Source organism: Pongo abelii, chromosome 17 (genome assembly GCF_028885655.2).
Source record: "Pongo abelii isolate AG06213 chromosome 17, NHGRI_mPonAbe1-v2.0_pri, whole genome shotgun sequence".
NCBI classification, from domain to species: Eukaryota; Metazoa; Chordata; class Mammalia; order Primates; family Hominidae; genus Pongo; species Pongo abelii.
Window position 1 is genome coordinate 35348119 of NC_072002.2, and position 22340 is coordinate 35370458.

A 22340-nucleotide genomic window follows, 5' to 3' on the forward strand; every position below is an offset into this window, starting at 1 on the left:
TGTATAGAGGTATCTCACTGTTGTTTTAATGTTCATTTTCCTAATAACACATGATGTTGGCACCTTTTAATATGTTTATTTGCCGTCTGCATATCTTGTTTGGTGAGGTACCCATTCAGGTGTTTGTTTGATTTTTGAGACAGGGTCTCACTCTATCACCAAGGCTGGAGTACAGTAGCGTGATCGCTGCTCACTGCAACCTCCACCTCCCAGGCTCAGGCGATCCTCCCACCTCAGCCTCCAGAGTAGCTGGGACTACAGGTGCGTGCCACCACGCCGTTAATTTTCGTATTTTTCTAATAGAGACAGGGTTTCACCATGTTGCCCAGGCTCGTGTTGAACTCTTGGCCTGAAGTGATCCGCCTGCCTCAGCCTCCCAAAGTGCTGGGATTATAGGCGTGAAGCCACCACACCCACCCGGTTCAGGTCTTTTGCTCACTTTTAAATTGAGTTATTTTCTTATTGTTGAATTTTAATAATTCTTTGTATATTTTGAATATCTGTCCTTTTTCAGCTGTTTGTTTTGCAAAGATACTCTCTCAATTTACGACTTACCTTCTCATTCTCTTAACAATACTTCTGCAGGGCAAGGGTCATTAATTTTAATGAAGTCCCTTTTGTCAATTATTTCCTTTGTTGATTGTGCTTTTGCTGTATCTAAAAATCATCATCATATCAAAGGTCATCTAGATTCTGCCCCTCCCGCCCCACCATTGCCCTGTTATATCTTCTAAGAGTTTTACAGTTTTAGCGTTTTACATTTAGGCCTTTGATCCTTTTTTTTTTTTTTTTTCACTGAGTCTCGCTCTGTCACACAGGCTGGAGTGCAGTGGCGCAATCTAGGCTCACTGCAAGCTCCGACTCCCGGGTTCACGCCATTCTCCTGCCTCAGCCTCCGGAGTAGGTGGGACTACAGGTGCCCACAACCACGCCCCGCTAATTTTTTTGTATTTTTTTTTTTAGTAGAGACGGGTTTTCACTGTGTTAGCCAGGATGGTCTCGATCTCCTGAGCTCGTGATCTGCCCGCCTCGCCCTCCCAAAGTGCTAGGATTACAGGCGTGAGCCACCACGCCCGGCTGTCTTTGATCCATTTTAAGTTTGTGAAAGATGTAAGATACATGTTTACATTCTTTTTTTTAACATGTGAATATTCAGCTGTTTCAGCACCATTTGTTGAAAAGACTATTCTTTCTTTATTGAATTGTCTTTGCTCCTTTGTCAAAGATCAGCTGACTATATTTATAAGGATTATTTCTAGGCTTTTTGTTCTCTTCTGTTTATCTAACTGTCTGTTCTTTCACCAGTACCAACCTGTCCTGATTATTGTAGCTTTATAGTGAGTCTTCACTGGTGTTTCAGTTCATTTACATTTAATGTAATTATTGTTATTTTAGGACTTAAATCTACCATTTTATTTTTTTGTTTATTTTGATTTTTGTTTCTCTTTTCTTTTTTAATTCTTTCCCTATAGGTTACTTGAACATTTTTAAAAATTTCATTTTTATTTATCTGTGGTGTGTTTGAGTATGTTTAGTCCCAGATGAAGAAATCGCTTTTTAAAATTAATTTTTTTGATACATAATAGTTGTTATTTGTGGGGTACATGTGATATTTTGATCACATATACAATGTGTAATGATCAAATCAGGGTATGTAGGATATCCATCGCCTTAAACACTTATTGTTTCTTTGAGCTAAGAACATTTCAAATCTGTTCTTCTAGCTATTTTGAAATATACAAAATAGTATATTTTGAAATATACAACATATTATTAACTATAGTCACCTTACTGTGCTATTGAACAGTAGAGCTTATTCTTTCTATCTAATGGTATGTTTGTACCCATCAACCATCTCTTTATCCCCTTCTCCACTTTTCCCAGCCTCTGGTAACTATCATACTACTCTCTACATCTGTGATATTAACATTTTTAGCATCCATATATGAGTAAGAACATGTGATATTTATCTTTCTCACCCTGGCTTATTTCATTTAACATAATGATTATCCATGTTGCTGCAAATAATAAGATTTCATTCTTTTTATGGCTAAATGGCATTTCATTGTGTATATATATATCACATTTTCTTTATCCATTTATCTGTTGATGAACACTCAGGTTGAATCTATATCTCAGCTATGATGAATAGTGCTGCAATAAACATAGGGGTACAGGTATCCCTTTAACATACTGATTTCCTTTCCTTTGATAAATATCCAGTAGTGAGATTGCTGGATCATATGGTAGTTCTATTTTTAGTTTTTTTGAGAAATCTCCATATTGTTTTCCATAGTAACTGTACGAATTTGCATTCCCACCAACAGGGTATAAGAATTCCCTTTTCCGGCCAGGCGCGGTGGCTCACACCTGTAATCCCACAACTTTGGGAGGCTGAGGTGGGCAGATCATGAGGTCAGCAGTTCGAGACCATCCTGGCCAACATGGGGAAACCCTGTCTCTACTAAAAATACAAAAATCAGCCAGGCGTGGTGGTGCATGCCTGTAATCCCAGCTACTCGGGAGGCTGAGGCAGGAGAATCGCTTGAAATGGGGAGGCAGAGGTTGCAGTGAGCCAAGACGGTGCCATTGCACTCCAGCCTGGGTGACAGAGCGAGATTCAGTCTCAAAAAAAAAAATTCCCTTTTCTCCACACACTAGCCAGCATTTGTTACTGTTTGACTTTTTAACCTGGGTGAGATTATATGTCATTGTGATTTTGATTTGCATTTATCTGATGATTAGTAATATTGAGCATTTTTTTTATATACTTGTTGGCTATTTGTATGTCTTCCTTTGAGAAATGTCTATTCAGATCCTTTGCCTCTTTTTAATTAAATTATTATTATTATATGTTGTTATTTTGCTGTTGAATTGTTCGAGTTCCTTGTATATTCTGGATATTAGTCCCTTGTCAGATAAATAGTTTGCAAATATTTTCTCCCATTCTACAGGATGTCTTTTCACTCTGTTGACTATTTATTTGCTATTCAGAACTTTTTCACTTAATATAGTCTCATTTGTCTATTTTTGTTTTTGTTGCCTATACTTTCGAAGTCTTAGCCATAAAATTTTTGCCTAGATCAATGTCCTGAAGCATTTTCCCTATGCTTTCTTTTTACAGTGTCAGGTTGTACATTAAAATCCATTTTTTTACATGGTGAGAGATAGGGAATCTACTTTCATTTTTCTGCATATGGATATCCAGTTTTCCCAGCACCACGTATTAAAGAGGGTATCTTTTCCCCATTGAAGGTTCTTTGTGCCTTTGTCAAAAATTAGTTGGTTGTAAATGTGTGGATTTTCTGGATTTTCTATTCTGTTCCATTGGTGTTTATGTGTCTGTTTTTAATGCCAGCACCATGCTGATTTGGTTACTATAGCCTTGTAGTATATTTTTAAGTCAGGTAGTATGATGCCTCCAGCTTTATTCTTTTTACTTAGTATTGCATTGGCTATTTGGGCTCCATAAAATTTTAGGATTATTGTTTCTATTTCTGTGAAGAATATCATTGGTATTTTGATGGTGATTACATTGAATTGTAAATTGCTTTGGGTAATATGATTATTTTAACAATATTAATTCTCCCATTGCATGAGCATGTGTCTTCTTTAATTGTTTTCATTAGTGTTTTATAATTTTCATCGTAGAGGTCTTTAACCTCCTTGGTTAAATTTATTCCTAGCCACTTAATTTTTGTTTCAGTTATTGTAAACAGGGCTGCCTTCTTTTATAGCTAGTTCATTATTGGTGTATAGAAATGCTACTGATTCTTGGCCAGGCACGGTGGCTCACGCCTGTAATCCCAGCACTTTGAGAGGCCAAGGCAGGTGGATCACCTGAGGTCGGGAGTTCAAGACCAGCCGGGCAAACATGGCGAAACCCTGTCTCAACTAAAAATACAAAAATTGGCTGGGCGTGGTGCCACGTATCTGTAATCCCAGCTACTCAGGAGGCTGAGGCAGTAGAATCACTTGAACCTGGGAAGCAGAGGTTGCAGTGAGCCAAGACTGGGCCACTGCACTCCAGCCTGGGTGACAGAGTGAGACTCTGTCTCAAAAAAAAAAAAAAAAAGAAGAAGAAGAAAAGAAAAAATTGCTGCTGATTCTAGTGTGCTAATTTTGTATTCTGCAACTGTACTGAATTTGTTCATCAGCTCAAAGAGTTTTTTGGTGGAGCCTTTGGGTTTTTCTATATATAAGATCATGTTGTCTGCAAAGAGGCAGTTTGACTTCCTCTTTTCCAATCTGGATGCCTTTTATTTCTTTCTCTTGCCTGATTACTCTGGCAAGGACTTACAATACTATGTTGAATAAATTTAGTGAAAGTGGACATTTTTATCTTGTTTCAGTTCTTGATGGAAAGGCTTTCAGCTTTTCCCCATTCAGTACGATGTTAGCTGTGAGTTTGTCATATACGGCCTTTATTATGTTGAGGTATGTTCTTTCTATGCCTAATTTGTTGAGAGTTTTTATCATGAAGGGATGTTGAATTTTATCAAATGCCTTTTCTGTGTCTACTGAGATGATCATATGGCTTTTGTCCTTCATTCTTTTGATGTGCTGTATCACATTTATCGATTTGCATATCATCCTTGCATCCCTGGGATAAATCTCACTCAATCCTGGTGTATCATCTTTTTAATGTGTTGTTGGATTTGGTTTGCTAGTATTTTGTTGAGGATGTTTGCATCTACGTTCATCAGGAATATTGGCTTGTAGTTTTCTGTTGTTGTGTCCCTGTCTGGTTTTGGTGTCTGGGTAATGCTGGTCTTGTGAATGAGTTAGGAAGAATTACCTCCTCTTCAATTTTTTGGAATACTTTGAGAAGAATTGTTGTTAATTTTTTATAACTTTGGTAAAATTTTCATAACTTTGGTAGACTTTTTATTACTAATTCAATCTCGTTACTTGTTATTGGATTTTTCAGGTTTTCTATTTCTTCCTGGTTGAATCTTGATAGGTTGTATGTGTTCAGGAAGTTATTCATTTCCTATCAATTTTCCAATTTATTACCATATAGTTATTCAGAATAGTTTAATGATCCTTTGTATTTTTGTGGTATCAGTTATAATGCCTCCTTTTTTATTTCTGATTTTATTTATTTGGATATTCTTTCTTTCTTGGTTGGTCTAGCTAACAGCTTATCGATTTTACTTATTTTTTCAAAAAACCAACTTTTAATTTCATTGATCCTTTGTATTGCTTTTTAGTCTCTATGTGGTTTAGTTTTTCTCTGATCTTTATTATTTCTTTCTACTAATTTGGGGTTTGGTTTGTTCTTGCTTTTCTAGCCCCTTGAGGTGCATTGTTGGTTGTTTATGTGAAATCTTTTTACTTTTTTGATGTAGGTATTTATTGCTGCCTACATCGAAAAGGTATTTATTGTTACCTGTTCTTAGTGCTGCTTTTAAGGTATCCCATAGGCTTTGGTATGTTGTGTTTCCATTTTCATTTGTTTCAAGAAATTTTTTGACTTCTGTTCAGGAACATGTCATTTAATTTCCATTATTTGTACACTTTTCAAAGGTCGTCTTTTAATTGGTTTCTATTTTTATTCCATTGTGGTCTGAGAAGATGCTTGATATGATTGCTGTGATTTTGATTTTAAAAATTTGTTGAGACTTGTTTTGCGGCCTAAAATATGCTCTATCCTGGAAAATATTCCATGTGCTTATGAGAAGAAGGTTCTGCAGCTATAGGATAAAATGTTCTCTAAATGTCTGTTAGGTCCATTTGGTCTAAAGTCCAGTTTAAATTCAATCTTTCTTTCTTGACTTTCTTTCCCATCTCGGCTTCCCAAAGTGCTGGGATTACAGGCATGAGCCACTGCACCTGGCCTCTTTCAGCACTTTGAATACATTATCCCATTCTCACCCAGCCTGTAAGGTTTTTTCTTAGAAATCCAGTTAGTCTAATAAGGATTCCCTTATATGTAACTTGATGCTTTTCTCTTGCTCTTTTTAGAATCCTTTCTTTGTCTTTGACTTTTGACAGTTTGACTGTAATGTGCCTTAGAGAAGACCTTTGGGGATTGAATCTATTTGGAGATATTTGAGCTTTGTGTATCTAGATGTTTAGATCTCTTGCATGACCTGGGAAGTTTCAGCTATTATTTCATTAAATGGGTTTTCTATGACTTTGCCTATCTCTTCTCTTTTTGGAACCTCCAAAATTAAAATATTTGGTCACTTTATAGTGTCTCGTATGTAATGTCATGTAGGCTTTCTTCATTTCTTCTTCTTCTTGACTAGGTTATTTAAAAAAAAAACTGTCTTCAAGTTTAGAAATTCTTTAAATTTTTCTGCATAATCTAATCTATTGTTGAAGCACTTGGTTGTATTTTTTATTTCATTCATTAAACTCTTTAGTTCCAAGATTTCTGTTTGGTTCTTTTTCATGATATCCATTTATTTGTTCAATTTCTCATTTAGATCATTAATTGTTTACTTCATTTCTTTGTATTGTTCATCTGTGTTCTCTTGTATCTCAATGAGTTTCTTTAATATCATTATTTTGAATTCTTTTTCAAGCATTTTATAAATTTTCTTTTTGTTGGGATTGCTAGAGAATTCTTGTTTTCTCTTTTCTTTTTTTTTTTGTTTTGAGACAGAGTTTCGCTCTTGTTGCCCAGGCTGGAGTGCAATGGTGTGATCTCGGCTCACTGCAACCTCTGCCTCCTGGGTTCAAGTGATTCTCCTACCTCAGCTTCCCGAGTAGCTGGGATTACAGGTGCCTGCCACTACGCCCAGCTAACTTTTGTGTTTTTAGTAGAGATGGGGTTTCACAACATTAGCCAGGCTGGTCTTGAACTCCTGACCTCAGGTGATCCACCTGCCTCAGCCTCCCAAAGTCCTGGGATTACAGGCATAAGCCACAGCACCCTGCCTTTGTTTTCTTTTTTGACACAGGGTCTCACTCTGTGGCCCAGGCTGGAGTGCAAGTGGTGCAATCATAGCTCACTGCAACCTTGACCCCCTGGGCTCAAGCAATTCTCCCACCTCAGCCTCCCAGGTAGCTGGGACCATAGGCATGTGCCATCATGCTCAGCTAATTTGTTACTTTTCTGTAGAGACAGAGTCTCCTTATGTTTCCTAGGCTGGTCTTGAACTCCTGGGCTCAAGTGATCTTCCCACCTTGGCTTCCCAAAGTGCTGGGATTATAGGCCACCATTCCTGGCTGAGAATTATTGTTTTCCTCGGGAGGGGTCACATTTCCTTGCTTTTTCATGTTTCTTCTGTCCTTACATTGATATCTGCACATCTGGTGTAACAGTTTCTTCTTCCAGTTTTATCGATTTTCTTTTATAAGAAAAAACTTTTTCCTACAAATATATCTATAATGTTGGTTGGGTAGGGTGCTTTGGCTTTGATTCTTGGTGGGTGCGGTGGTATAGCTTCCATATGATTTCTATGGCTATGATCAGTGTCAGTGGCATCTGTGAGTTCCTCAGTGATTTGGGCTGTGGTTAATAAAGGCTGTGGTAAGGCTTTGCTGAAGATGGGGATGCCAGGTGGTCTGGTCCTCAGGTATCAGCGGTAGTGTCAGTGGCCCAAGCATCACAGCTGGCTGGCATACATGGGCACTAGTAGTAGCAGTCATGGGTGGGCCAGTCCTTGGGGTTCCAGGCAGCTTGCTTGGGTGACAGTGGTGGCAGTGGTGGGGTAGGCAGGTGGATGGATCCTCAGGCTACTGGGTAGTATGCATGGCATCAGTGGTGGCAGCAGTGACAGCAGGCTAACCCTCAGGCCCCTGAGAAGTACGTGTGGTGTGCCAATGGTGTCAGTGATGGACTGAGTGGGCCAGTCCCCAAGCCCCCAAGTGGCACATGTGGGTGGGTGCTGCTGGTGGTGGTGGCTGCAGGCTAGGTGGGCCAGTTCCTGGGTCCCCAAGAGTTGTGCATGGTCACCAAGTGGCCTATCCCCAGGACCACAGAGAGTGCACACAGGCAGCAGTGGTGAATGGGCTGGGACTGTCTTTAGGCCCTGGAAAGGCATGTGAAAGCACTGGCAGTGGTAGATGGGGTGGGTCAATCCCCAGGCCACTGGATGATACTTATGGGCACTGGCAGTGGCAGCAGTGGGTGAGGCAGCTCTGTCCTCAGGCCCCTGCATCGTGCATGTGGGTGCTTGTGGTAGTAAGGAGTGTGGGTTGATCCCCACGCTCCCAGATGACATGTACAGATGCTGGCAGAGGCAGGCAGGATGTGTCTATCATCAGGTCACCTGATGGTGTGTATGGGCACCACGCCAGCACTGGCAGGTGGAGTGGACCTGTCGTTAGGCCCTCAGAAAACATATTCGGGCATAGGTGGCAGTGGGTAGTGTGGACTTGTCCTCAGGCCCCAAAACAGAGCCTGGGTAAGGCAGTCTCCAGGCCCCCTGAAGGTTCACGCAGCCTTGTTGCTGGAGGGAATGGCGTTGCTGTCAGGGATAGTGGCCCTGAACAGGTGGCTCTCAGGCTCTGGGGAGCACATGCTTCAGCTTCCTTTATCCTGGGGCCAGTCTCCTTCATGCACTGTACTGCCCATGCACTGGGGTGTAGGACACTGCATGGGCTAGAAGGCTAGGGACCCAACAGCACTGCTGGGTTCTGCCAGTGTCATGATGCTACAGCTCTCTTGGTGGACGTGGGGGGATGTCAACCGAGGCTTCAGGGGGGAGGCTTCGGGTTGTGAAGATACAGGGGGCTGCTGGGCCCCAGGACAGGATGTAATCTGGCATGGACTTTGCACTCAACATCGTACCACGCTGCGGCTGCTTGGGTTTCAGGGAGTGTGTGAGACCCAGCATGAACTCTCCCTCTGGAACAATCCTGTCATGTGGACTCCAGACAGCTACCTATACTAGGTAGTCTCAGGGCCCATCAGGGTCAAGGGAATTTCCCGTGGCTAGGATTGCAGGAGTCAATAGTGGGAATTTGGACCTTTGGAGACCTCTCACTTACCTTTTCCCCACAAAGGAGACGTCTTCCTGGCTCCAAGTAGATCCCAGTTGGGCTGGCTGCTTCATTTCCCTCTCTTTGCATACCTCAGAGATTCCCTGTCACTTCCCTGCTGAATTCTCTCTTAGGAAATCTGTTCAGTGTGTAATTATCTGCTTAGTGTTTGGGTATTTTTTGGTGGAGGAGGCAAGTGCCAGGCTCTTCTAGTCAGCCATCTTGATGCTCCCCTCCAGCAATAGCTTTTTAGTGATTACTCTGGGCATTATATTTTATATATGTACAATTTATCACAGTTTACCCATGTTGACAACTGACTATTCAAATAAAGTTTAAAAACCATGCTTTTTGTTTATATCTGCTTAACTTCCCCTGTTTTAAATGTAATTGTGTTAAATCTTTCCTCTACACACCTTTGGCGGTGAGACACCATCCTGGGTAGGCCTGACAAAACCAGAGGAGCCTTTACAAGAAGCACCAGAGAGGCCGGGCACATGGTGGCCCATGCCTGTAATCCCAGAACTTTGGGAGGCTGAGGCAGGCAGATCACTTGAGGCCAGGAGTTCAAGACAAGCCCGGCCAACATGGCAAAACCCTGTCTCTACTAAAAATACAAAAAATTAGTCAGGCATAGTGGCACACGCCTGTAATCCCAGCTACTCGAGAGGCTGAGGCAGGAGAATCTCTTGAACCTGGGAGGCGAAGGTTGCAGTGAGCCGAGACTGACCACTGCACTCCAGCTTGGGCGACAGAGCGAGACTCCATCTCAAAAAAAAAAGAAAAAGAAAACAGGGACCTTCATTCTACAACTGCAAGGAAGTGGATTCTGTAAAGAATTGAATGATTTGGTAAAGGACTCCAAGCCACTGAGCACTGAGCACACACTGAGCAGATGAGAATCGCAACCCTGGCCACACCTTGATTTCAACTTGGTGAGGCCCTGAGCAGAGGAACCAGTTAGCCCATACCTGGACTCCTGACCCACAGGAAGTCTGAGACAAATTTTGTGTTGTTTTAAGTGGCTAAATTTGTAACAATTTGTTATGCAGTAATAGAAAACTAATACATGGTTCTTGCTTTACAGCTTTGTTAGATGGTACTAGAGCAGCATTGAGTCTAGAGCTAATTTTGCCCCACTCTTTAGGCAAAACCTTTCTACCCAATACTCTGTGAGTTATGGGGTTTTCCACTCTGGCTATTAGAAAGGAAACTATTTCCACCAATGTGGAATAGTTCTAAGAATTATTCCTTCTAATTTTTTTGTTGCTCTTTCCCCAGCCTCAGGTAGTTTCTGTACAGCATGTGTTGTTCCGTGCTCAGTCTAAATACTCCAGGGGGAATCTCTTCAGGTCTCTGGAATTCTTTCTAATTTTTTTTTTTTTTTTTTTTTTTTTTTTGAGATGGAGCCTCGCTCTGTCACCCAGGCTGGAGTTTAGTGGCACGGTTTTGGCTCACTGCAACCGCCACTTCCTGGGTTCAAGCAATTCTCCTGCCTCAGCCTCCCAAGTAGCTGGGATTACAGGTACCCACCACCACACCTGGACAATTTTTGTACTTTTAGTACAGATGGGGTTTCACCATGTTGGCCAGGCTGGTCTCAAATTCCTGACTTCTTTTTTTTTTCTTTAATAGAGATAAAAATTATATCTTCCCTTCTTTTTTCTTTTGTCTCTTCTTTTTCTTTTCTTTTCTTTTTTTTTTTCTTTTGAGACAGAGTCTCGCTCTGTTGCCCAGGCTGGAGTGCAGTGGCGCGATCTTGGCTCACTGCAACCTCCACCTCCCAGATTCAAGCGATTCTCCTGCCTCAGCCTCCTGAGTAGCTGGGATTACAGGCACACGCCACCACTCTGGACAAATTTTTGTACTTTTAGTAGAGATGGGGTTTCACCATGTTGGTCAGGCTGGTCTTGAACTCCTGACCTCGTGATCCACTCACCTCAGCCTCCCAAAGTGCTGGGATTATAGGCGTGAGCCACAGCGCTAGGCCTTTTTTTTTTTTTTGACAGAGTCTCATTCTGTCGCCCAGGCTGGAGTGGAGTACAGTGGCATGATTTCAGCTTACTGCAACCTCCGCCTCCAGGGTTCGAGCAATTCTCGTGCCTCAGCCTCCCGAGTAGCTAGGATTACAGGTGCTCACCGTGGCACCTAGCTAATTTTTGTATTTTTAGTAGAGACATAGTTTCACCATATTGCCCAGGCTGATCTCAAACTCCTGGCCTCAAGTGATCCACCCACCTTGGCCTCCCAAAGTGCTGGGATTCAGGTGTGAGCCATTGTGCCCTGGAGTTCTTTCTCTTTGCAGCCCCAGTACTTTTCTTTGTAAACTCTACAATCCTGGCCTCCTGAGACTCTCAGATCAGAGAGTCTCCTCCACTCAGGAAGACCAATGGGCTCTGTCTGACTAAGTTCCCTCATCCCGAGCCATGGCCAGGAAGCTCTCTCTAGGTAAACTGGGACAATCATAGGGCTCATCTTACTTGTTTTCCATCTTGCACTGATCACTGTCCTCTGTTACCCATGTCTAATATCTTCAAACCATTGTTTCATATATTTTGTCTGTTTTTTTTTTTTTTTCAGTTGTTTCAGGTGGGAGGATAAATCTGTTTCCTGTTACTCCATCTTGGCTGGAATCAGAATTCCAATGCCATACTAAGTACTTTTAAATCTTCTTTTCTTTGCTTATACTGTTGTCTCTTCTAGAATATCCACTTGGTGAACTTTTTTTAAGGTCCCAAAGCCAGGTCAAATGTTACCTCCTCTATATATCCTAATCCTAATCTCTAGGAAGAAATAACCATTCCCTTCTTTGTGCTCCCATGGAATTTATTGTATTATATTTCTACTATAATATGTGTCACATTTTATCCCAATTGATTGATTAAGATGTCTGACTTTCCTGTTGGAATGTGAAAGAAAATGGATTTCTATTCTGTTGACATTGTATGGATCTCAACAAATCAGACCCATGCTAAGACTGGGACTATACAATGATGAAAAGATACATTTCCTACTCTATTAGTCAGGGTTCTTCAGAGAAACAGAGCCAATAGAATATATCTTTGTGAATCCATATATGAAGAAATGTACTTTTTTTTTTTTGAGACAAAGTCTTACTCTGTCACCCAGGCTGGAGTGCAGTGGCACTATCTCGACTCACTGCAACCTCCACTTCCCGGGGGTAAGCGATTCTCCTGCCTCAGCCTCCCGAGTAGCTGGGACTACAGGCACATGCCACCATGCCCGGCTAATTTTTATATTTTTTTTAGTAGAAACGGGGCTTCACCATATTGGCCAGGCTGGTCTTGAACTCCTGATCTTGTGATCTGCCTGCCTCTGCCTCCCAAAGTGCTGGGATTGCAGGCATAAGCCACTGCGCCCGACCGTTTGTTTGTTTGTTTGTTTGTTTGTTTCTTTTGAGACGGAGTCTTGCTCTGTCGCCCAGGCTGGAATGCAGGGGAATGATCTTGGCTCACCACAGCCTCCGCCTCCAGGGTTCAAGTGATTCTCCTGCCTCAGCCTCCCGGGCAGCTGGGCTTACAGGCATGTGCCACCATGCCCGGCTAATTTTTCTGTTTTTAGTGGAGACGGGGTTTCTCCATGTTGGTCAGGCTGGTCTCCATCTTCCGACCTCAGGTTATCCGCCCGCCTCGGCCTCCCAAAGTGTTGGAATTACAGGCGTGAGCCACCACGCCCAGCTGAAGAAATGTATTGTAAGGAACTGGATTATGTGATTATGGGCACTGAGAAGTCCCATGATCTGCCATCTACCAGCTGGAAACCCAGGAGAGCCAGTGGTGTAGTTCAAAGATCCTGAGTGCCAGTAAGTTGATGGTGTAGATTCCAGACCAGATTCGAAGGCCTGAGAATCAGGAGCACTGATGGCAGGGGAAGATCAATGTCCTAGCCTAAGCAGTCAGTCAGAGAGTGAATTCAAACTTCCACCACAATTTTGTTCTATTCATGTCCTCAACAGATTAGCTGATGCCCACCCACAATGGGGAAGGCCATCTGCTTCGTTGAGTCCACTTATTCCAATGCTAATCTCTCCAGATATACCCTCATACACACCCAGAAATAATGCTTAACCAGCTGCCTGGGCATTTCATATCCCAGTCAAGCCATCATATAAAATTAACCATCTCACCTTCCTTTAAGGAATGAATAGACTAGGGAGAGAGCATCCTTTTAGGCCAATAAGCCATCACAAATGTCATAAGAGACCAGTCTGTATGAGATGCTGTGCACCGTGTGTAGGAAGAAATATCACAATTTTGTTTCATCTAAAAATTGAGGGCTAAGTAGGAATCTAAAGTAGGAAGGTATAGGTAAAATGCTGGCTATAAGAAATTCTACTTGAATAAAAAATGGGTGGAAATACAGGGAGATACAGAGAACATGGTGTGTTTGAGGAAGGGCAACTCATTTTAGCATGGCTATTTCAATGCAGTTTTCTTTATTTATTTTATGTGTAAATGATCAGAAAAACTAAACTAAAGTCACTTCATCCCTTAATATTTATTGAGTGCCTAGTCTATGTCATGTTCTGCTAAATTCTCAGGCTGCAATGATGTGTAAAATGAGGTCCAGTCCCTGCTCCTATGTAGCTAAATAGTCAACATCAATTGCTGAAGGCACAAAAGAAATGGCATATGTAGAACAAAATAGTATCCAGCTATCAAGGTAGGCAGGTAAGTTCTTATGATGAAAACACATGAGGCAGACATTCCAAATGAAATTTTTTCAGCACATTATTAGTTCACTTCTCATCACGAGTGACCTAGGCATCTGCTCTGTGCTCAGGGAATGCAAACTAATGCTAATATTAGCCACATCAACACATAGAAATGAAAGGCAGAAGGAAGGAATTAAAAAAGGAAGGAAGGCAAAACTGCTGCCCCCAAAGGATATTAAAAATATTTTTATTCAGCCAGGCGCAGTGGCTCACGCCTGTAATCCTAGCACTTTGGGAGGCCAAGGCGGGCGGATCACGAGGTCAGGAAATCGAGACCATCCTGGCTAACACGGTGAAACCTGTCTCTGCTAAAAATACAAAAAACTAGCCAGGCGTGGTGGCAGGTTCCTGTAGTCCCAGCTACTCGGGAGGCTGAGGCAGGAGAATGGCGTGAACCCGGGAGGCGGAGCTTGCAGTGAGCTGAGATCGCACCACTGCACTCCAGCCTGGGCAAAGAGTGAGACTCCGTCTCAAAAAAAAAAAAAAAATTATTCTACCTCCTGTTTTTGTATTACCCATTTTTATTAGTCCATTATATTTAGCTTAGTTAAATACTGGCCTAGAGGGATACTGAACAGGCTGTTATATCCTAGCAGTTTCTCTTCTATCTATACAGACCTGCATTCATGGAAGGGGGATTTCTTATGGAAAATTATTTGCAATGCAGCTAAGTTATCCTAAAATAAACAAATCTGTAAGAATAAGGGACTGACAATGATCTGTTAGACCCTGTTACTAAAGAATTGCTGTTATCTGAGTATTGTATGTGCATTTCAAATAACTCTCAGGAGGAGTTTGTATAGCTTTTGTTTTTTGTTTTTGTTGTTGTTGCTGTTTAGAGACAGGGTCTCACTATATTGCCCAGGCTGGTCTCGACCTCCTAGGCTCAAGTGATCCTCGACCTCCCAAAGTGCTGGGATTGCAGGCATGAGCCACCACATCCAGCCTTGTGGAGCATTTTTAAAGGGAGAAGAGGGAGAAGAGTTTGATACTTTCTGTCCTCATCTCAGTGAGATGCTTTTTTTTTTTTTTTTTTTTTTTGGTCTAATGCATTCTTCCTCAAAAGGGCAGAATCCAAGTCAGATGCAGTGCAAGAGAAGGGGTTAGTCTGCTGTATAAACTGTTAGAGAGATTTAAAAAATAGGCAATCTAATTGACTCATGCATGGCTCACAGCCATATAAATGCTTGCAAAATTGCTTCCTGCACAGTAATAGTGACCACAGAGAAGCAGAAGTAAAATGGAAGCGAGCAAGATGAGAGCTCTTAGGAAATCTTTAGCAGGACTTTCAAACTTTTGTTAAACATTTTGTTTAACCTTGTGGAGAACTTTCCTTTGGAAAATTAAATGTACTTTCAACAAGCATACTGCAAGTTAAAATTCACATAATTCGCCTACAAAATAAGACCTCATTGGCAGCAAATTTCATTTCTAGAAATATATTGTCTTTCAGAATCAACTGAAGAGAAGCAATTTTTTTTTTTCAAGAAGGACTGCGGCCACATTGTTACTAAGAGATTTGTAATCTGCTTTAAACATGTTACTAAGAAAGAAGTTGGCATAACTACTAAGTTTGCTATTTACATTTAATTAAGGGCATTACTTAAAATGTATTTGGGCAGTTGAGCTATTAACAATATGCACATTTATAACTTTCCTCATATTCACTTTTAACAAAATCTTTCTTTTGCTATCTTCTTCAAGACTGCCTGCCCTTGTATTGATTAGCTTTACCTGTAATTTATTTCCCAGTGTCTCCTTATGCTTTGCTGAAACATGTGCCATGCAATTACTCAGCATAATTTGTTTTTTTGTCCCTTGCCAATCATACACCCAAAAAAAAAAAAAAAAGCATATCTCATCTGTTTGTACTTTCTTTTTACTACTTAATTAAAAGTAATCAGCTGAAAGATTATACTGAAATTAATCTCTAAATGCATTGATTGGTCACCAACTTGGAGGTAGGAAAGAATTTTTTCCATGTAAAACTTCCTTCCAAAAGCTTGAGTTGCAGTAACAATAACAATATAGTTGCACAATATGTAAACAATTATCTCCTGAGTTACAAAAACATTTTTCAGGCATCCACTTGAACTTTTATAATTGATGTCATTACTCTCCTTGTTGGCTTGCAAATAATAATTTATAAGAATTTTATGTATCATCATTTTGAGTCAAAATGAAAGCTTGAATTTCCTTTAGAAACTAAGACAAACTAATTTATTATTAAGATGATTTTGTTTTTGTTGTTATTTTAATTTTTTGAGACAAGTTCTCAGTCTGTCACTCAGGCTGGAGTGCAGTGACACAATCTTGGCCCTCTGCAACCTCTGCCCCCAGGCTCAATCAATCCTCCCACCTCAGCCCCTTGATTAGCTAGGACCACAGGCGTGTACCAGCATGCCCAGCTGTTTTTTTTTTTTTTTTTGTATTTTTAGTAGAGATGGGGTCTCACCGTGTTGCCCAGGCTGGTCTCAAACTCCTGAACTCAAGCTATCCGCCCGCCTCAGCCTCCCAAAGTGCTGGGATTACAGGCGTGAGCCACCGTGCCCTGCCAGTGATTTTATTTTTGGTCTTTCATGGTTTACTTATGAAACTAAAACATTTTATGTATGTGTTTATGTGACTACTAAATTATGACATCAACTGATAAAAGAGTTGAACCATTCTAAAAGAATAAAAGTTTAAGTCCTGTATTTAAGTTCTTTTAATTCCATCATTAAAATTATGTGTGTGTGTATGTGTGTGTGTGTCAACACACATACAAAGCAGGAGAAAAATATTCATTCTCAATGTACTCTATTTCTTATCTAGAAGATGGATTCTCAGCCCGGTGGGGTGGCTCACACCTGTAACCCAACACCTTGGGAGGCCAAGGCAGGTGGATCGTTTGAGGCGAGGAGTTTGAGACCAGCTTGGACAACATGACAAAATCCTGTCTCTACAAAAAAAAAACACAAAAATGGCCGGGTGCGGTGGTTCACGCCTGTAATCCCAGCACTTTGGCAGGTCAAGGCGGGTGGATCATCTGAGGTCAGGCATTTGAGACCAGCCTGCCCAACATGGTGAAACCCCGTCTCTATTAAAAATACAGAAAATTAGCCAGATGTGGTGGCCCATGCCCATAGTCCCAGCTACTCGGGAGGCTGAGGCAGGAGAATTGCTTGAACCCAGGAGGCAGAGATTGCAGTGAGTCAAGACCATGCCACTGCCCTCTATCCTGGGCGACAGAGTGAGATTCCGTCTCAAAACAAACAAACCAACACACAAAAATTAGCTGGCCTTCGTGGCGCACCCCTATAATGCCAGCTACTTGGGTGGCTGAGGTGTGAATCACTTGAACCCAGGGTGCAGAGGTTGCAGTGAGCTGAGATCGCACCACTGTACTCCAGCCTGGGGTGACTGAGTGAGACCCTGTCTCAAAACAAACAAACAAACAAAAACCCAAAAAAACCCCAAGATGGATGGATTATCTTTTAGGAGAAATCTTTTTTTGAATAAAGTTTATTGAGAATCCATTGAAAAATCTTAGTCCCCCGATATACTTTGGATACGTGTCCCCTCTGAAACTTATGTTGAATTGTAATCCCCAATGTTGGAGGTGGGGCCTGGTGGGATGGGAGGTGATTCGATCATGGTGGCGGATTTCTCATGAATGGATTAGCTCTATCATCTTGGTGCCGTCCTCATGATAGTGAGAGAGCTCTCATGAGATCTGGTTGTTTAAAAGTGTGTGGCGCCTCCCCCAAACTCTCCCTCTTGCTCCTGCTTTCGCCATGTAAGGTGCCTTCTCCTGCTTTGCCTTGTCCCATGAGTAAAAGCTTCCTGAGGTGTCCCCAGAAGTCAAGCAGATGCTGGCGCCATGCTGTACAGCCTGCAGAACTGTAAGCCAATTAAACCTATTTTCTTTGTAATTTATTCAGTCTTAAGTATTTCTTTATAGCAGTGCAAGAATGGCCTAACGCATCCCTCAACTGACAACAGTAAAATTCCCAATTCATCTAGCTCCCTGAGTACATATCTGATCTAATATTGAATTTGTCAGCCCTGAATTGAAATTCAACATTTGCTTGTGGATGCCTACTATTTTTGTACATCTCTAGAATTATAGAGAAACCATCATGATTCACTATGCTTTGAATAATTCCTAGCACACAGTAAATAAATGTGGAAAAAAAATGGAGAAAGGGAGACATAGAGAAAGTGTTTTTTAAAAAAGAAGTCAGGGTATAAATCCTATCAAATTCCTGTCCTGAACTAGAAAATTTCCCCTCTGTGTTATGCCACAGTGCAGGATGCTTGCTATTCCAAACTAGGTTCCAATAGTATGAGATTTCCTCATGAGATATTTTGGACATTTTCCAGATCAAAAATGTTCTCAATCTTCTCATAGAATTTAGGGACTACAATTAAAATATATGGGAAAAAGGAAGCTACAACCTTCAAATCACTACCCAGGTATGTCCTGCCCTCTTCCCCATAGCCTCTGTGGCTTAAAACACAGGAACAGCTGAGGTCAAATGAAGTTTTGGGAAAAGACTGCACTTTTTAACCCAAAGAAGGGCAGAGGGGAGCAGAGCCATAGGTCATGGCACTAGCCACTGCCACTGAATTTTCGATCCTTCCATTAAGAGAGCCAACAAATATAGAAAGAGACCTATTTCTAGCCTATCTAGACGAAGAATTAGATGAGTACATTTAACTCCCACTTTGCTGTCCTGTAGCCCCCAAGCCACTGGCTCCTCGGCAGAAAAATTCGCCTTCCCCTCCCCTTCCAGATTTACATATATGGGTGTAGCTTTACTCTGGAGCAGAAAGGCTGTCGCTCAAGTTCTGTGTAAAGGATAAATGCTTTACCTGTGTTGGCAGAACTCCACAGGGCAGGCCAGGCAAATGAATATGCTTGTTGCTAGGATACCACGCTGTTTCCATGACGGCAGGCCGCTGCTGTTTGCTACTCTCTTGACCGCTAGCACACACACCTGTTCCTTAAGAAATATGCTTGTTTCCCTTCATTATAAGGCAAATATTTAGTAGAAAATAACACAACTACATGGCTGCAACTTCTCTAGCTTTCCAGAATAAATATAATACATCAATTACAATTTGATGTGTGGAAAGGGAATTCATATATCCATGTGAATCCCAAGTCTTCATATGCAATAAAATGTTTTAAATGATTGACTGATTCATTGTTACATTTATAGCCCACCATGTGCCACAGAAGAGTTGAGTCAACAAAGCGTATTGTTTCTGAGGCCACTCTAACATTCGTCCTACATGGTGCTTATACAGTGACTGTTGTTTTATGAGTTTTTCAAAGATTACAATTCATGGCTCCCTATGGAACTCATCTTTTTTTTTTTTTTTTTTTTTTTTTTTTTTTGAGACAGGATCTCATTCTGCTGCCCAGGCTGGAGTGCAGTGGCACAATCACTGCTCATTGCAGCCTCGACCTCCCAGGCTCAAGCAATCCTCTCACTTCAGCCTTCCTTGTAGCTGGGAGTACAGGTGCACACCACCTTGCCTGGTGAATTTTTTAATTTTTTGTAGAGATGGAGATCTCGCTGTGTTGCCCAGGTTGGTCTTGAGCTCCTGGACACAAGCAATCTGCCTGCCTTGGCCTCCGAAAGTGTTGGAATATAGGCATGAGCCACTGCGGCTGGCTGGAAATCACCAGTTGTTTTTTTTCTCCTACTGGCATCCAGTTGTCACCAAAATTGCCACCACTACTGACTATGACTGCTAGCCAGGGCCAGGACTAAGGTGCCTAGGTGCACATTTTAAGTAGGTCCTCACTTTCAGGGTCGTGCATGTGCACTTCTGCCAACATCTACCCAAAGGTAATGAATACCTGAGTCAAGGGTGCCAAGGTCTGGATCATAGTGATGGTTGTACGATTGTATAAATTTACTAAAAACAATTCAAACGTGCATGTCCAGTAGTTGTATTTATCACATATAAATTATATCTCAATAGAGCTGTCAACAATGACCAAACAAATGCTCTGTAGACATTCCTATATCACTGAAGTAATTTTCAAATCTCTTATAATTTGTGCTGTGGTTTGGATATGTGGCTGTGTCTCTTCCGTTCGACTGTTAAGTTCGTCAAAGGTAAGACCTGCATTTTACACACTTTTGTAACTTCCCCAGTGATCAGCTGGATTCGCTGCACATAAAAAATATTCAATAAATATTTGCTGAGTGTTTTATGACATATATTTAATATCTTGCTTCCTGAACTTCTAGCTTCAGATCTTCTTTGAGAGCCAAACTTGGTTGTATCTTATATTCTACCATCACAAATGCTAGAAATATAAAGCATATCTCTATTTGCTTTGTATTTGCCCATGAATACATTTTTTCACCCAGCTCTATGTAAAGGCTTGTTAGAGGTCATTAGGCAGTAGGGTCTGAAGAGGAGGATAAATTGAGCAAGAGACAAAGACTGATTTGTATTTCCTATTGCATCAAAAATAATGAATGCAGAGCAAAAAGGGGAGGGGGAGGCGAGGATGGTGGCATTTACAACTTGTGTTTACGCACTATCCCGTCCCCTTTCCATAGGATATTTTTACTTTAAAAGGAGAAAAATGTATGGGAACCTATTTAAACATGGGATTTATGACACAGAAAAGGAAAAAATAAAATAAAATTCTTTCCAGAAACCAGGAAGTCTACCAAAGGATGCACCTTGTTCCATTGTGATATCAAAACATAGAGAAACTAATTTAAAAAAACCACTTGAAATATAATATTCCTCTGACCCCAAATTCTTGAGCAAAAATAAAAACAAGAAAATGACTGTTTTATGTTAACCAATGGAAATAGGGCATAATTCTTGGCAAAAGCCCTTTGAAACAGACAGAATTAGTTCTGTCACTAAAAGAGGTGGAAAGATTGGTGGTTGCCTGTGGCTAGGGGTGGGTTGGGCTGTGACTGCTAATGGATACAGTTTCTTTTTGGGGTGATGAAATGTTCTAAAAGTTATTGTGGTGACAGTAGGACAACTCAGTGAATATATTTTTAAAACTATATGATAGGCCAGGTGCCGTGGCTCATGCCTGTAATCCCAACATTTTGGGAGGCCAAGACAGAGGCCAGGAATTTGAGACCAGCGTGGCCAACATTGAGAAACCCCATCTCTACTAAAAATACAAAAATTAGCCAGATGTGGTAGCACATGTCTGTAATCCCAGCTACTCAGGAGGCTGAGGCAGGAGAATCACTTGAACCCAGGAGGCAGCAGTTGCAGTGAGCCGAGATCGCGCCACTGTACGCCAGCCTGGGCAACAGTGTGAGACTCTGTCTGGAAAAACACACACACACACATATGATACAAGAATTATATCTTAATAAAGTATACATATAGACATACACATATGCACATGTATTTATGAATATATATATATATATATATATATATATATATATAAAATCTGTGTGTGTATATAGTCTCTACTGAAAACCCTTCAATGGTTTGGATAAAGTCCAGCCCCTTAGAACTGCCCACACAGCCCTTCATTACCTCCATCTACTCATCCCAGCTGCACCTCTTGCCATTTTCCACCAGGGACCCCAGGATCCAGACATACTAAATGATTTGCAGTTTTCCTCATTTTGGACCTTTGCAAAAGTTGTTTTTCTGCCTAGAATACCCTTATTCCTCTTTTTCCTCTTACTCGTGTTAGTTTTTCAAAACTCAGGTTCAATTTCATCTATGGGAACTCATTCCTGTACCATACAACATGGTTAGGTTAAGTACCCTCTGGTAATTTCTTCTGTATTTGTCTGTCTCCTCTATTAGATTATAAACTCTTTAAGTCTTATATCTTTTTCTTAATAGCTAGTGTAGGGTCTGGCACATGCCAGTACTACAGTTATTCCAAAAAAATTTAATGAATTAATATTTTGATTATACTACTCATTTTATAGTACTATAAATTATTTGTTTGTATCTTTATTTCTTCAATAAATTGTGAGCTCCTTACTTTTATTCATCTTTGTATTTCTCAGGTAACACAATTTCAAATATATAATAGATATTCTATAATACAATGATGGATGTATATTATATTACATTGTATTATTGGATGAGGTTCCACAGAAAACAGTTAAACTACTGGTATCTTATGTTGACATAGCTTTCTTTTTCTTTAGAGATGGGGTCTCACATCTTGCCCAAGCTGGTGTCCAACTCCTGGGCTTAAGCCATTCTCCCACTTTGGCCTCCCAAATTGCTGGGATTACAGGTATGAGACACCATGCTCAGCCACTGACATGGATTTCTGAAAGTCCTAAAATGTGTTTTTAAAATGTATACTGCAGCCAGGCACCGTGGCTCACGCCTATAATCCCAGCACTTTGGAAGGCCGAGGTGGGCAGATTGCCTGAGCTCAGGAGTTTGAGACCAGCCTGGCCAATATGGTGAAACCTCATCTCCACAAAAAATACAAAAAAATTAGCCAGGCATGGTGGCATATGCCAGTAGTCCCAGCTACTTGTGGGACTGTGGTGGAAGGATCACTTGAGCCCAGGAGGTTGGGGCTGCAGTGAGCTGAGATTGCACCACTGCACTCCAGCCTAGGTGACAGCGTGAGACCGTCTCCAAAACAAACAAACAAAACAAAACAAAACACGCCCCCCACACACACACGCACAAATAA